General features: G+C 42.8%; 1 pseudogene; it reads right to left on the bottom strand.

Annotated features, from left to right (window-relative positions):
* Positions 1–14543: 14543 nt before the first annotated feature.
* LOC127690980 (protein TMEPAI-like) lies at positions 14544–15316 on the bottom strand (annotated as a pseudogene).
* Positions 15317–15913: the final 597 nt, after the last annotated feature.

The raw sequence follows: 15913 nt of genomic DNA, 5'->3' as shown, positions 1-15913 counted from the left end.
CAATAGGGCCACTCCTCCGTTCTTCTTGTACCTCATTTGATGTGTGGATTATGTTTTGGGTATTCCAGTTTTCTAGGTTAACACCCACTTATTAGTGAGTGCATACCATGATTCACCTTTTGAGTCTGGGTTACTTAGTATGATGTTCTCCAGCTCCATCCATTTGCCTAAGAATTTCATGAATTCATTGTTTCTAATGGCTGAATAGTACTCCATTGTGTATATATACCACATATTTTGCATCCACTCTTCTGTTGAGGGATATCTGGGTTCTTTCCAGCTTCTGGCAATTATAAATAGGGCTGATATGAACATAGTAGAGCATGTATCCTTATTACATGGTGGGGAATCCTCTGGGTATATGCCCAGGAGTGGTATAGCAGGATCTTCTGGAAGTGAGGTGCCCAGTTTTCGGAGGAACCACCAGACTGATTTCCAGACTGGTTGTACCAGTTTGCAACCCCACCAGCAGTGGAGGAATGTTCTTCTTTCTCCACATCCTCACCAACATCTGCTGTCTCCTGAATTTTGAATCTTAGCCTGACTGGTGTAAGGTGAAATCTCGGGGTTGTTTTGATTTCCATTTCCCTATTGACTAATGAAGTTGAGCATTTTTTAAGATGCTTCTGCGCTATCCGAAGTTCTTCAGGTGAAAATTCTTTGTTTAACTCTGTACTCCATTTTTAATAGGGTTATTTGGTTTTCTGGAGTCTAACTTCTTGAGTTCTTCATATATATTGGATATTAGCCCTTTATCTGATGTAGGGTTGGTGAAGATCTTTTCCCAATTTGTTGGTTGCCAATTTGCCCTTTTGATGGTGTCCTTTGCCTTACAGAAACTTTGTAATTTTATGAGGTCCCATTTGTCAATTCTTGATCTTAGAGCATAAGCTATTGGTGTTCTGTTCAGGAACTTTCCCCCTGTACCGATGTCCTCCAGGGTCTTCCCCAGTTTCTTTACTATTAGCTTCAGAGTGTCTGGCTTTATGTGGAGGTCCTTGGTCCATTTGGAGTTGAGCATAGTACAAGGAGTCAAGGATTGATCAATTCCCTTGGGGTGACTCTTACCAAACATGTGAAAGATCTGTATGACTAGAACTTCAAGACTCTGAAGAAGGAAATGGAATAAGACCTCAAAAAATGGAAAAACCTCCCATGCTCATGGGTCGGCAGGATTAATATAGTTAAAATGGCCATTTTGCCAAAAGCAATATACAGATTCACCGCAATACCCATCAAAATCCCAACTCAATTCTTCACAGAGTTAGAAGAGCAATCCTCAAATTCATCTGGAATAACAAAAAACCCAAGATAGCTAAAACTATTCTCAACAATAAAAGAAATTCTGGGGGTATCAGTATCCCTGACCTCAAGCAATACTACAGAGCAATAGTGTTAAAAACTGGTATTGGTACAATGATAGGCAGACAGATCAATGGAACAGGATTGAAGATCCAGAAATGAACCCACACACATATGGCCACTTGATCCTCGACAAAGGGGCTGAAAACATCCAATGGAAAGAAGATAGACTTTTCAACAAATGGTGCTGGTTCAACTGGAGGTCAGCATACAGAAGAATGGGAATTGACTTTATTTATTAGCAATGACTTTAATTAAGAAAGAGTTAGATTGGGGCATTGCCTTTTGTCTTAGGAGGGGTTGTAGCCCAAGACCCTCTGAGGGAGGAGCCACAGGGCCAAGATGAGGACCTGGTTCTTAGATAATTCCACAAGTAGTATCCTGAGGCACCACTCCATACCTTAGATCTGGAAGGGGTGCTATTAGGTTTGCAGGAACTCCTCTAGAGTGACAAGCTAATGGTGGCCAACTGGGGTGGGAGGAGAGGGCGGGGCAGGAGTGGAAGAGGCCTGGAAAGCCCCTGATCCCAGGGTCTGTGTGGCCTCTGCCACAGCTGATGCCATCTACAAGGTATGCAGACAAAGAGCAGTGTGTGAAGGTCCCAAGGCAGTGGAGGGACCCAGACATGGAACTTCAGGAAGACACTTGGTCTCTGGGGCTACTGGATTCTGAGGATCAGCAGATGGCTTGGCATGAGAACCCAGGTGGTGTAGCCTAGTGGTCCCTTGGCTAACCACACTGCTTTCCCACCAGGCCAGGCAATCAACTTTTGTGACACCTGAAATACTGAATTGGTGCCCCTTGACCTACAAGTGCCCCACACATCCATGTTGCAGAGTCTGGTGTTCAGGTCCCTAAGGGTCCTTTTAAATAGGACTACCCAGATCCTTGGAGCCCTATTTTATCTCATGTCTGCAGCTAGCTGTTGTTGAAATTCACTTTTGTGTGCCACATCCTGCTCTGGTTCCAAGAGTACTGTGTCTTCCTTGTGGTTCTTCCTCACATGGGTGGGCCTCCAATCCCAGGGTCTGTAAGTTGTGATGTATGAGGAAAAGACTAGGAGAAGTCATCTGAGTTCACATAGTCATATTTGGGAAGGGTGGGCTGAGCTAAATATGAAATTATTCACTTTTAAGTTTTGGACATGTAGTTTCTGATTCTTTAATAAGGCATCATTGGGTTGAAAACTCACTGGTGGCTTACAGGGAGCCCAGGTTTGTTGAGTAAGAGCCAACACCCTCCTCCTTCTTGCTCATAATTCCAGCCTGATGAAAAGAAAGCCCATGAACAGGAACAGTGGGACAAGGAGTGTGTCTGACACCTGGCAGAAAAGGCATTGGATTCCACCATGAGAAAATATTGATGCTTACAGAAAGAAAAGGAAGAAGCAAAAACAATAAAATATTTACATAACATGCTGAATGGAGTAATGGATAAAGAAAATGTGGTATATTTACACAATGGAATACTACTCAGCAATTAAAAACAATGATTTCATGAAATTTTTAGGCAAATAGTTGGAACTGGAAAATACCATCCTAAGTGAGGTAAACCAATCACAAGAGAATACACATGGAATGCAATCACTGATAAGTGGATATTAATTAGCCCAGAAGCTCTCAATACTCAAGACATAATTAGCATATCAAATGATTCCCAAGAAGGAAGGAAGAAGAGGGCCCTGGTCCTGGAAAGGCTTGATCCAGCATCATAGGAGAGTACCAGGACAGAGAAATGGGAGGGGGTGATTGGAGAATGGGTGGAGAGAAGAGGGCTTATGGGACATATGTGGATGTGGGAACTGGGAAAGGGGAAAACATTTGGAAAGTAAACAAAGAATATACATACACATATACATATATATATATTCTTTGTTTACTTTATTTCATATATATATATATATATAATATATATATATTTATCTCGAAAGCCACCATGTTATTCTTCTTTATGTCCAGATGAACATTGTGACAATAACTAGAGACCAAAGGATACAAGTAGCTCTGTCTAAGAGGTGACAGAATATTCCAAGATGCTGGTCAGGCAGCTTAAGCAAAGCAAGAAAATTTCAAGTTCAGGGAGAGACCTGGGCACAAGGGACTATGTTACAGAAAGACTGAACAAAACCACCTGGCCCCTCAGCACATCCACCAATATACACATTTGTATTTCACATGCATATGGGCACACACACACACACACACATACACACACACACATACACATATACTCACTCACATGCACATACATTCGCTGTACAGAAATCAAAAGTGAGCTAGAATCTATAAAGAGACCACAATGTTAGAGGAACAGTTGAATGTAGATATGAAAAGCTGATGTTTCAAGTGAGATTCAGGACTCAGCTATCCATGCATTGGGGACTAAAAAAGCTTAGGGAACACACATCTTAGACTATGAGTTTGTGAAATTTTAGTTTTAAAGCTTCACATCTCTCACACTAATCCTCATCCTGGGAGAAGTCTTTCACACATCCTTGTTCATCCAGTCAGCTCCACAATATAAGCTCTTGGAAAGAACTCTAGCAATTCTGACAGAAATCAGGACTGACAGGATGCTACTCAGGCTCTTTAAGTGTGAATCAATCTCTAGGCAGGATAAAGAGAACATCCTGCAAATGCCCTCAAATGACTCCTACACAGCAAATGAGCTAACAAAATGACTTTATCAATCAAAGTTCTGTACTACTACAAGGGAGGCACCCACATAGAACCTTTCTAACATAATGGCATGTATGTGTGAAATGTGTGTTCAAACTATACATCATAATAAACTGCAGCTTTAACTTCAGCAGGAGGATCTACTTGTCTGTTGTCCAGTGTCCTACAAGAGGCTAACTCCACGGAAAGTCTTGTAATTAATAGGAGAAATGAACAACTGGATGAGACATAGTAGAGTGCCTAGATAAGTTTCAGGATGCTTAAATGGAACTGACTCTGTTTATGGTTAAACAAGAGAGCAACCTGCCCGAGATGCTTCATTCATCCTACCTGCTGCTGCTTGGTAGTAGGTCATACAATATCTTGAAGGCTTTTATACACAAAATGTTTGTTAACTTGGTGTCCTCTTCCAGTGCAATTTGCTCCCGCAGCACATGTCTGTTCTCAGTCCACAACATCTTGACTTTGTGCTTTTGATGGTTATATTCACCCAGGCAGTGTTTATTCCTCATCCTGAGCCAAAAACAAAATATGGTGACTCCCAGGGAGCATCCATCTTCCTCCTACATCTCCAAGTACCAACCCCCTTCAAGGGGCCCTGACCTCCAGACAGCCTCAGTCTACAGTCCAGATTAGCCATGAAATATCTCATGGAGGAAGTTCAAATGCAGAGGACAGCCACATTACAGAAGACTCAAGGTAGTTCTGAAAACACTGACTGCAATAGGAGACATGTATCTTCCAGAAGAGGACATGGGGCCCATGTGTACTAATGTGTTCATGGTGTTAAAAACCACCTGTAGTTAGAGAGCCTATCTTCTTTAGGAAAGGATAATATACCCAAAATTTCCACAATCTTCCTATGTGTCTCATGGAAACCAGACCTATAAATCTCCTTTCAGACCCCAAGAAGCTCAAGGTTGATTGATATCCCCATCATTGTGCAAATCTTTTCTATCTCATGAATTCTGAAATGTAAAGTACAATGGTTTGAGGGGAGGTAAAAAACCTAGAGCCTTGCTTTGAATGAGGCAAGATTCCTTTTAAGAGGTATACAGTATATATAACCTGAGCCCTCACTTTGTTTCAAAGACAAGAATGGGCAGACACACTCTGTGCCTAATAGTTGGGTCATGACCATGGTAGTCACTTACCAGTACATTTGATTTTCTTTACTTAGCTCCTTACACTTGGACAAGGCCACACTGAGCTCTTGTGGCATTTTCTTGAGGTTGGTCATCATTTCGTGGTATTGCATATTAAGCATGAATGACTCAAAGTTGTTCCTGTGGGAAGGCAGGGCACAAATAGCAAATAATCCCATTCACTAAGGATACAAGTATCACATCACTTCAAGCTGAATAGTCAATTACCCCAGCCCATATAAGCCACATCCTTCCTCCTTGGTACTGGTTCTCCCAGGTGCTTATTAAACTTACTACTCTTTGCCTAGGTACAGTAGAGCCAAGGAAGTAAGAGAAGGGAGCTGGCATGCTTTAGCTCCCTGAGAGGTCTTGAAGGAATAGACTAGCTCTCCCAACAACTTTCCAGGAGCCTGTGCCACTGGTCTGGGTCCACCTTAATCCTGTGATGACTCTTCTTCTGTTTTCAGATAATGAATTGTCAGTCATTGGTTCTTTTGTACATTAATTCCCAAAGGACTTAATCAATATGTATAGGGAAAAGGCTTTATAATATACACCAGAAGTTTTCAATGTTCTCCCAAGGTGAACACAGAGGTCACATGCTGTGCTGCTGGAAATGAGGCTCCCTGGCCTCATCACTACCATTACGTAAAAACTGAGTCAGACAAAACCACCTCACACAACACAAACTCCACAGATCATTAGTAGAAAACACACACACACACACAAATACAATCAGAATGTCATATAAATACAATGATATGGCATCATCTCAGGGTATCATGAACAAAATTGGAGAAAAGCAGACAGCCGATCCAAACACAATGAGAGGCAGCACCTGGGACCATGCTCCTGTAGCTCTTGACTGGACGAATTGTACCCAAAGCAACTCTAGGTCAATTACAAAAGTGATTTACATAAACACACAGTACTTAGCATCTCCCACAAACAAACACCTGTCCAGGCTTCTAAAAATGCAGGAAGAGCGCTCGCATACTACTCCTCTTCTCCCTCTAGACTGTAAATCATGCCACATGCTTCGATATACATTTGGAGCAGTCAAAAGTGCCTCTGACCACATCTCCTATGAACTTCAAGTCCTGTGTTGAACATCCAATTGGCAAAATAAATTTGACCATGAGGTTAGCTTGGAGCTATGGCCTCCTGTGATAAGAGAAAACCTGAAGTTAACAGAGAGGGCCCAAGATAGTCAGCAAAAACCTGGGCAAAATGACTACCTGTCATTCAAATCCTGGTTAGTATAATGTGCCAGATTTTCCTGGAGTTTGTCTCTCTCCTTTTCCATCTTCTGGAGATCCCCTTTGAGCTTGTCCAACCGCTCCATTCTCTGCTCCTCCTCATTGATGGTGGACGGTTGTGATGATGCCTTCCCAACAGACCCTGTAGGTAGATCAACACTAGTAAACTTGTAGAGATAATAGGACAGGGAACAGAGAAACCATGCTTACTCCCAAACATAAGACCAAGGAAGAGGAAATTCTAGAGACACAGTGAATCCCTGAAAGAAAAGGAAATCATCTTCAATGTGGACTGCTCAGCTATGTCCCTGTTTCCAACCACCTTTACTAAACATAAGCCTCACTCACTACTGCAGGCCCCCTAGTCCTGAATTATATAAACAAACCCAAGAAAGAAGAATTAGAGGACATTGGCAGCTGTTATCAGACAATGTAGACCATAATGCTTGGCACAAAAAGAGTGACCATAAACACCAGCACCTAACATCTCCCACAAGTGAACACCTGTCAGGGCTTCATAAGATGGGTGATGCAAGCACAGTCACTACACTAGCCCATATAATGAGTCAAGCCACATCATGTTTTTGCAAAACCAAACAGTCTAAGACCTTGATTCATGAACAGGGGATTATCTCTCTCTGTCCTTGGCATCACATATTCATGTAACCTACAGTAAACTATTTAGGATGAAGGTTCCATATTCTTTGTTTGCATTCCAAATGATTTCCCCTTTCCCAGTTCCCCACTCCCCATATGTCCCATAAAACCTTCTTCTCTTCACTCATTCTCCAATCACCAACTCGCTATCTTTACAGCAACATTGTACTATTCTCATAGAGCTTCTCCCTGACAGAATTTGCCATTCAGGAGGAAATTAAGATCTCTCAGCAAAGCAACTGTAGGCTTGTCGATTCCTGCCTCTGCAAATGAATCATCTGAAATTCTTGACTCTGGGTCTGCCTTTGAGTAATGTTGAGGATCCAGGTCATAAGCCCTATTCCTGGAAGGACCATCTCAAGCCCACCTCCTCCAGGAAGCTCCCTGACCCTTGCCCAGGACTCACTGTGCCTTCCCCATGACCATTTCCTCCTTCTTAAATGCCAACATGACAGAAGACCAGCCTCCTTCTGCCTCTTCTGCCTAGGCCTGATCTCTGTCTGTATTCTATTATCCCTCCGAAATATCCTGCGCAGCATGGACAGCATGCCTGGTTCTGAACCCAGTAGTCTCTGAAGAAATACCCCACAGGCAGTTGGTGTCACCACAACACTGGTGACATCACAGAAGATTCTACTGTTCTCATGGATACAAGGTTGCTAGACCTAAAGCTCTAGGGTCCTTGGATGAGGGCGATTCTTCTCCATTATAAATCTACTTCTGTGGTCCTTGTATGTAACATGTAGTCCAAGTCCCCTGGTTGCCTTCTTTCCCAGAGGCTACAATAATTCTCCCGGACCTTTAATTTTATGCAAGTTCAATTGTATTCTTTGTTGTTCACATGTCTTAAGAGGAGATATTGTTTCAGTATAGACAGATATGTGTTTTCATGAAATCTGTGTTTTAGGATCTCATTTTTGCAATGAAAACTCCCTGTTCTTATCAATATAGGGACTCAGGTACAAGGGAATATCAAATTATACAGTTTATGTCCCTTCTTTAAAAGATAAAATCCCACATTCTCCCTTTCTCAGTTACAACCAGACAGAGCAGGCTTCTGTGAGCAAAGCTCAACAGGGACATTGGGTTGCTGCTCTGTAGTCCTATTAGCTCTCCCTTCACCAGCATCTATCTGTCTGAGTTCCTAGTTCCAGGCCTGAGGCTCTTGTGGGTTGGAATATGATCCTGCACTCAAAAGATACCTAAGACTGAATAGGATGGATAGGGGTTAGAAAGAACTCAGGTCCGGTGAAACCCAATCTTAATGGGTCCATAATTTCAGGAGGGACTCTTTTTGGCATTGTCAGCTGTGGTTTTTGCCTTCTTGACCTGGGTGTGCCAAATCTGTGGTAAAATACCATCTAACCTTTTAGGTGTAAGAGTGGAAACATCATGTAAGTCCTTTCTAAATTGATTGTTTTCTTTGACTACCACCTTCAGCCATGTAGAATCACTATAACAAGGTTCAAAGGTGTCTGTAGAGATGTTGGGGAAATCAGAAGAAGTCCAGTCTGTCTCGCAGATGGTCAGATAAATATTGCTTATGGAGAACTGGAGGACCAAAAGAATGAAAAAGAAATAGAGTATGGCTAACTTATGATCTCTGAGCCTGGAATAAAATTGGAGAGGCATTCCAAACAAATACTTTAAGCATGAATCCCTCCCTGTATTTGGATAGAAGAGGCCCAAATTAAGAAGGAAGCCCATCTACCATTCCATGGACTCTCCTGAGAGTTCTGTTGTGTGCCCATTAATGAACTTTCCTTTATTTCCATGGCACCAGAATTGTGATGTCTGCATGCACAATGAAGGTTCCATCTATTAATAAATCATTTACCAGTAATTGACAAATTTTGGCTATGAACACTCAGCTATTGTCTGAAACTATTCCAAAAGAGTGGTAAAATTCCAGTACCTGGCAAGGTTTTGAGCATTTTCAGATTAGTGAATATACCTTTTACCTAACCAGAGAAAGTATCATTGAAAAAAAAGCATGTACTCTTATCCTCTGCTACCAGGCCACATATCACTGAAGTCAGTTTCCCACAATTAAACATATCTCTGGCTCCTCATATGTGGCCAATTCTGGGAGAATTATCTCTGGTTACCTTTATTTTGCTATAAATCTGACATATTGCATATATAAATCAGGTCAGGATGTCAAGTCTAATTGTAACATGTTTTGTTCTGAGCAATTGAAAAACTATTGTATATATTAGTCAGATAGCTGGTAAAGGTTAGTTACCAGAACCCTGCAAATATTTTCTGGCAGAGTGAACCCACTCACCTGTGATCACAAAGTAGCTAAAACCATCCAGTAGATAAAAGATAGCCTTTTCAACAAATGGTGCTGGTTCAACTGGTAGCTAGGATGCAGAAGAAGGCAAATTGATCCATTCTTACCTCCTTGTACTAAGCTCAAGTCCAATTGGATCAAGGACCTCCACATAAAACCAGACACACTGAAAGAAATAGAAAAGAAACTGGGGAAGACCCTTGAGCACATGGGCACAGGGGAAAATTTGCTGAACAGAACACCAATAGCTTATGCACTAAGATCAAGAATTGACAAATAGAACCTTATAAAATTATAAAATTACAAAGTTTCTGTATGGCAAAGGACACTGTCAATTCAGCAAAACAGCAACCAACAAATTGGGAAAAGATCATTATTACTCCTCCATCCAACAGAGGGCAGAGATTCCAGAGAGCAAAATAACCCTTTTAAAAATGGGGTACAGAGCTAAAAAAAGAATTTTCACCTGAGGAATATCAAATGGCTGAGAAGCACCCAAAGAAATGTTCAACATCCTTAGTCGTCGGGGAAATGCAAATCAAAACAACACTGACATTTCACCTCAAACCAGCCAGAATGGATAAGTTAAAAATAACTCAGGAGAGAGCAGGTATTAGAGAGGTTGTGGAGAAAAAGGAACACTCCTCCACTGCTGGTGGGATTGCAAGTTGGTATAACCATTCTTGAAATCAGTATGGCAGTTCCTCAGAAAACTGGGCATGATATTACTGGAGGACCCTGCTATACCTCTCCTGGGCATATACCCAGAGGATTCCCCAGCATCTAGTAAGGACACATGCTCCACTATGTTCATAGCAGCCCTATTTATAATAACCAGAAGCTGGAAAGAACCCAGATGCCCCTCAACAGAGGAATAGATAAAGAAAATGTGGAGTATTTACACTATTGAATCGTACTCAGCTATTAAAAACAATGAATTCATGAAATTCTTAGGCAAAAGGGTGAAACTTGAAAATATTATCTTAAGTGAAGTAACTTAATCACAAAAGAATACATCAGTATGCCGTCACTGATAATTAGGTAAAAGCCCAGAAGCTTGGAATACCCAAGACACAATTCAAGGTCCATTTACTGTGGCCTATTTGTTGATGTTGGTAGGGATGGCTACCGGGTATTACATAACCAGTCAGAGGGCTCATCCGTGGAATACTAATTCTACCTTTCTCATTGTGGCTTTTTGAACACAGTTCTTTATTTAGAGCTGGAGCCTTGTGAAACCACTCCATCCCCATGGCATGTCAGCTGTTGTTGTCATTGTTTGGTCTTATTTGAGCAGCCCTATTGTTCAGATTTCTTCCCCCCTCCCCCGCTTGGTAACAGTTTATTTTCAAGTTGGAAAAGGCATCTGTACCTGGGTGCCTTTTTGGGAGGTTGGGGGATCCTGACTCAGCTATAACCTAGAGGGACAACACAGTTCCCCTTCAGCAGGGAATATTTAACTGTTCACTGTCTGTCTGGACAGAAACATCCATTGGCTTGCTGGCAGGAGGCCCTGGGAACCTGGCTTTCCTCCACAGTGGGGGTCTCTGAGACCGGGGTGTCTGGGGGACACACTGTAGCTGCTCTGCTCAGCCTGAAACTCAACATTTCTCCAAGTCTCAACACACTCTAGAAGTTTCCATCAAACAAGCACTGATATATAAAAAATAGTGCAAAATCTCAACATTTATACAAATAGCTTTAAACCCCTGATTTGTAGGATTCTTTTTCTTTACAAGGTAATATACATTTTCAGAGTTGGTACTCAAAAATTGCCACCTTTTTCCTCTTGTATTTCAGAAAACAACTTTCTTTTTGAATAACTTTCTTATTCAGAGAGGGGTGATCCGGGAAATGGGAAATCATTTGGAATGTAAACAAAGAATATAGAAAACAAAAATATTAAAAAAAAATAAAAATAAAGCCAAAACCATACAGTGGAAAAAAGAAAGCACCTTCAACAAATGGTGCTGGTCTAACTGGCAGTCTATATGTAGAATAACGTAAATTGATCAATATTTATCACTCTACACAAAGCGCAAGTCCAACTGGGTCAAGGACCTCAACATAAATCTTTAAACACAGAATCTAGTAGAAGAGAAAGTGGGAAATACCTTTGAGCACATTGGCATAGGAGAAAATTTTCTAAAAAGAATACCAATGGCTTAGGCTCTAAGATGAACATGGGACCTCTTGGAATTGAAAACCTTTTATAAGGCAAAGAACACTATCAATAGGACAGCATGGCAGCTTACAGATTGGGAAAAGATCTTCATTTACCCTACATTCTACAGTGGACTAATATCCAAATATATAAAGAATTCAAGAAGTTAGATTCCAAAACACCAAGTAATGCAATTACAATTGGAGTATAGAGCTAAACAAAGAATTGTCAACAGAGGATTTTGAATGGCTGAGAAACACTTAAAGAAATGTTCATCATTCTTAGTCATTATGGAAATGCAAATCAAAACAACCTTGAGACTCCACCTTACACCAATGAGCATGGCAATGATCAAAATTTAAGGGACAACACTTGCTGTTGAGGATGTTGAAAAAGAGGAACACTCCTCCATTGCTGTTGGGATTATGTCTTCCCCCCCCCCCCCCCCCGCAACTAAGCTGGCTGGCAAGCTCCCAAACTCTTCAGATGGCTACCTCCGGCCTTTGTTCCTGTGAACAATAGGCTCCGCACCTGGACTATGGACACTGCCACCAAGCCGGTGTTTACCTGACTCGCCAGTCTGAAGGCAGGCGACCCACTGAGACCTGGAGCCAGAGAATTCACAGGAACGCCTTTGAAGCGACCAACTTCTGGGGGGGGGGTGGCCGATCCCCCAAAATACTATATAACTTGCCTTAAAAATTATTAAAACCAGTCTTGACCGGAATTCCCGCCTTGACTCACATCTCTCTCCGCCTCCCTGTCCCTGTAACCTCAAAATTCTCTTAACAGGTAACCCGGTTCACATGTAGCTGCTGGCAGACTACAGGATTACAAACTTGAACAACCACTCTGGAAAACAATCTATTGGGTACTCAGAAAACTAGAAATAGTTTTACCTTAAGACCCAGCTATACCACTTCTGAGCATATACCCAAAAGATGCTCCATCATACCACAATGACATGTGCTCTAGTGTATTCATTGTAGCCTTATTTGTAATAGCCAAGAAGTGGAATCAACTCAGGTGTTCCTCATCACAAGAATGAAAACAGAAAATGTGGTTCATTTACTCAATGGAATACTATTGAGGTATTAAAAACAAGGACATCATGAAATTTGCAGGCAAATAGATGGAACTAGAAAATATCCTGAATGAGGTAACCCAGTCCCACAAAGACATGGATAATATGTACTTATTAATGAGTGGATATAAGAGTACAAAATATCCACAATACAACTCACAGACCCAAAGAAGTTGAACAAGAAGGAAGGCCAAAGTGAGGATGCTTGAATCTCACTTAGAAGGGGAAACAAAACAGACACTGGAGGCAGAGGGAGTGAGGAACCTGGGTAGGAGAAGGGAGGGAGAGGGGAGCATAATGGAGAGTAGGTAGGAGAGACAAGAAAGAGGCTAAGAAGGCCAGAGAATGAATGGAAATATGTAGATGCTGGGGGCGGGATTAGGTTTAGGAGTGGATGGCATTTATAGCAAGTCCCAGAGACTTGGGACTGGGGAGGCTCTCAGGGCTCAATGCAAATTACCTTAGCAGAAATGAAATGCCCAATGGTGGTCATATAGAACCTGAAGATACCAACTCCAGGACCCACAGTGGAGGCATGGGGAAACTAGCTTACCTACAGAAATTTTGACCAAAAATTGTTCCAATCTAAAAGAAATGCAGGAACAAAGATGGATCAGAGACTGAACAAATGCCTGATGAACAAATGCACCAAGTTTGGATCCATCCCAAGGGCAGGCACCAATACTGACACTATTCCTGATATTCTGTTGTGCTTGAAGAGCCTAACATGGCTGTCCTCTGAGAGGATCTACCTAGAAGCTGACTGAGACTGATACAAGTATCCATTGTCAAGCACCAGCTGAACAGTTCGGAGAAGGAAATGAAGGGATGGCAACCTCACAGAAAGACCAACAGTGTCAGCTAACCTGGACAATTGAGAACTCCCAGTGACCAAGCCACCTTCCAGAAAAAAAAAGGGGCTGGGCTGAGGCCTGAGGCACTTCTATAGCAGAGGGTTGTTTTGTTTAGACTAGGGGAGAGGATGTCTAATCCTATAGAGACTTGATGCCCCACAGTGGGGGATGCCCAGTAGGGTCACCCTCTCAGAGGTGAAGAGGTAGCACGGATGGGGGAAGAACTCTGCGAGGATGGATGAGGGGCAGCATTTGGGATGTAAATATATAAAATAATTTACAGAACAGAAAAAAAAAAGAGGGAATTCAGTTGTATCTTTTGAATTATGTGAACACTGTTTAATTAACATAAAGTCTAGCTGGATCTGGCATTAACAGATTTGATGTTTGGTTGATTGACATTGGAAAGTCATTGAACATTGTATTTAATATGTTCAGGCATGTTTAAGGCACATGTCAGTGAAAAGGAACTGAAGTACAAATTCACATTAAATAAATGTAACAAAAATACTATTAAAAATATTCCTGTTCTCCCACATACAGAGTTCTCTCTCTCTCTCTCTCTCTCTCTCTCTCTCTCTCTCTCTCTCTCTCTCTCTCTCTCTCTCTCTTTCTCTCTCTCTCTCTTTCTCTTTCTCTGTGTGTGTGTGTGTATGTGTGTGTGTGTATATAATATTGCACATCTTAATCAAAGATTTTGTGTAAATATGTCTTTAAAGTTAAGTAAAGCCATCATAGAAGAAATTAAGCATTCACCCATGGAGCTCAACTAAGAACAGTGAAGAAAAGTCTAGTGGAGCATTTTCTCTTTTGCCTTCAAGACACACAGTGCTCATCAAAGAAATATGGTATCCTTTTCCTTTTTCTTTTGCAGGCTTCTTGAGCTTCTGCTTTCAGACCAAACAGAACACGTAAACATTTATTCAGAGACAGGAGAACTACCACATGCCACATGGTCTGTTTCCCCGGACTTCCTCTCTCTTCTCTCTCAGAAGGTGCGGAATATTTTCTGTGGTTTTGCCTACAGGTGCCCTGGTCTCACTCCTAGAGGGGGTGACCTTTCTGTTTCTCCTTCTCCTCTTATCTCACCACATTGTCATCATTCTGGAAAGCATGGCAAAATGCAGGCAGACATGGGAGGACATTGTGGGGCAATGTGAGGGTGATGGAGCTGGGCCCCACCTAGCAGGGAAGATGACTGCCTGCTACTTTGCTGGTGCTGGGAGGAGGAGCCTGGGTGGTGACAAATGACCTCACTGTAGGGGGGAGGCGGCCCCTCCATGCACCCACCACTGCTATAGCAGGTGGCACTGATGCCCCTGAGTTACTGAGTTACTGCTGGGAGGACAGGGCCCTCCCATCACAGAGTGAGATGGTGGGGGGCAGGGTGATTTCCTGCTGCATGTAGGGGTAGGTGGGCTGGAAGCTGCTCCGCTGGACAAAGGGAATCAAGACAAGGCAGTCAGTGGGCCTAGGCTGGGCATAAACCTGCAGCTCCTGCATTCTTCCTGTCAGCTTACTCTCTGAGGGCCAGAGGCACCCTTCTGAATTCAGTCTGTCATCTCTTCCCCTGGCCTGGCTGTGTCAGCTGGTGAAGGAGCAGGCTGACAGCTTGTAGTGGCTCAGCAGGTACATGATCATCATCACCACCATCACCATCATCATTATGAGGATGACCAAGATCTCCATGAACTCCAGCTCCTTGATCTCCAGGCTGGGAACAGAGAGCCCTGGCAGTTGCACACCCAGGAGACACTGAGCTGCCTGCTGGCTGCAGTGGTGGTGGTGGTGCAGTTGACCCCCATCAAGCAGTCATGGGAAGCAGAAGGCATGAGATGCAATGCAGAGGGTGCAGGGGGCAGCCCTGTTTGGCCTGCCAGTCTTGGGCCAGGCGAACAGAGATCAATTCGCTGCCAAGGTTCCATGGCGAGCAGGGTACCCTGGCCGAAGAGAGGGAGTCCCAGGGAGGCATGCCCTGGATGTGCCACTTGCAGCATGCGGGTCACTGGTGGGTGGCCAGGGCACAGGGTTGCCAGGCTAGTTTGAGCACCAGGCATTCAGCAGATGAGCACCTCCTCCAGCTCATTAAAGACCAAGGACATCGGTTGCCTTGTTGAGATTTTGTGAGATATTTTTTTATGGCAAGTTTTTAAAAAAATTTTTTTAATTGGATATATTCTTTATTTTCATTTCAAATGTTGTCCCCTTACCTGGTTTCTCCCCCAAAAAATCCCCTAACACATCTCCCCTCACCCTGCTCACCAGTCCAGCAACTCCTGCTTCCCTGCCCTGGTATTCTATTCTGGAGTATTTAGCCTTCTCAGGACCAAGAGCCTCTCCTCCCTTTGATGTCCAATGAGGCCATCCTCACTGGATATGCATCTGCAGCCATGGGTACCTCCATGTGTACTCTT

This window comes from Apodemus sylvaticus, chromosome 8, assembly GCF_947179515.1.
Source record: "Apodemus sylvaticus chromosome 8, mApoSyl1.1, whole genome shotgun sequence".
Taxonomy (NCBI): Eukaryota; Metazoa; Chordata; class Mammalia; order Rodentia; family Muridae; genus Apodemus; species Apodemus sylvaticus.
This window is presented reverse-complemented; position numbering and strand designations above follow the sequence as displayed.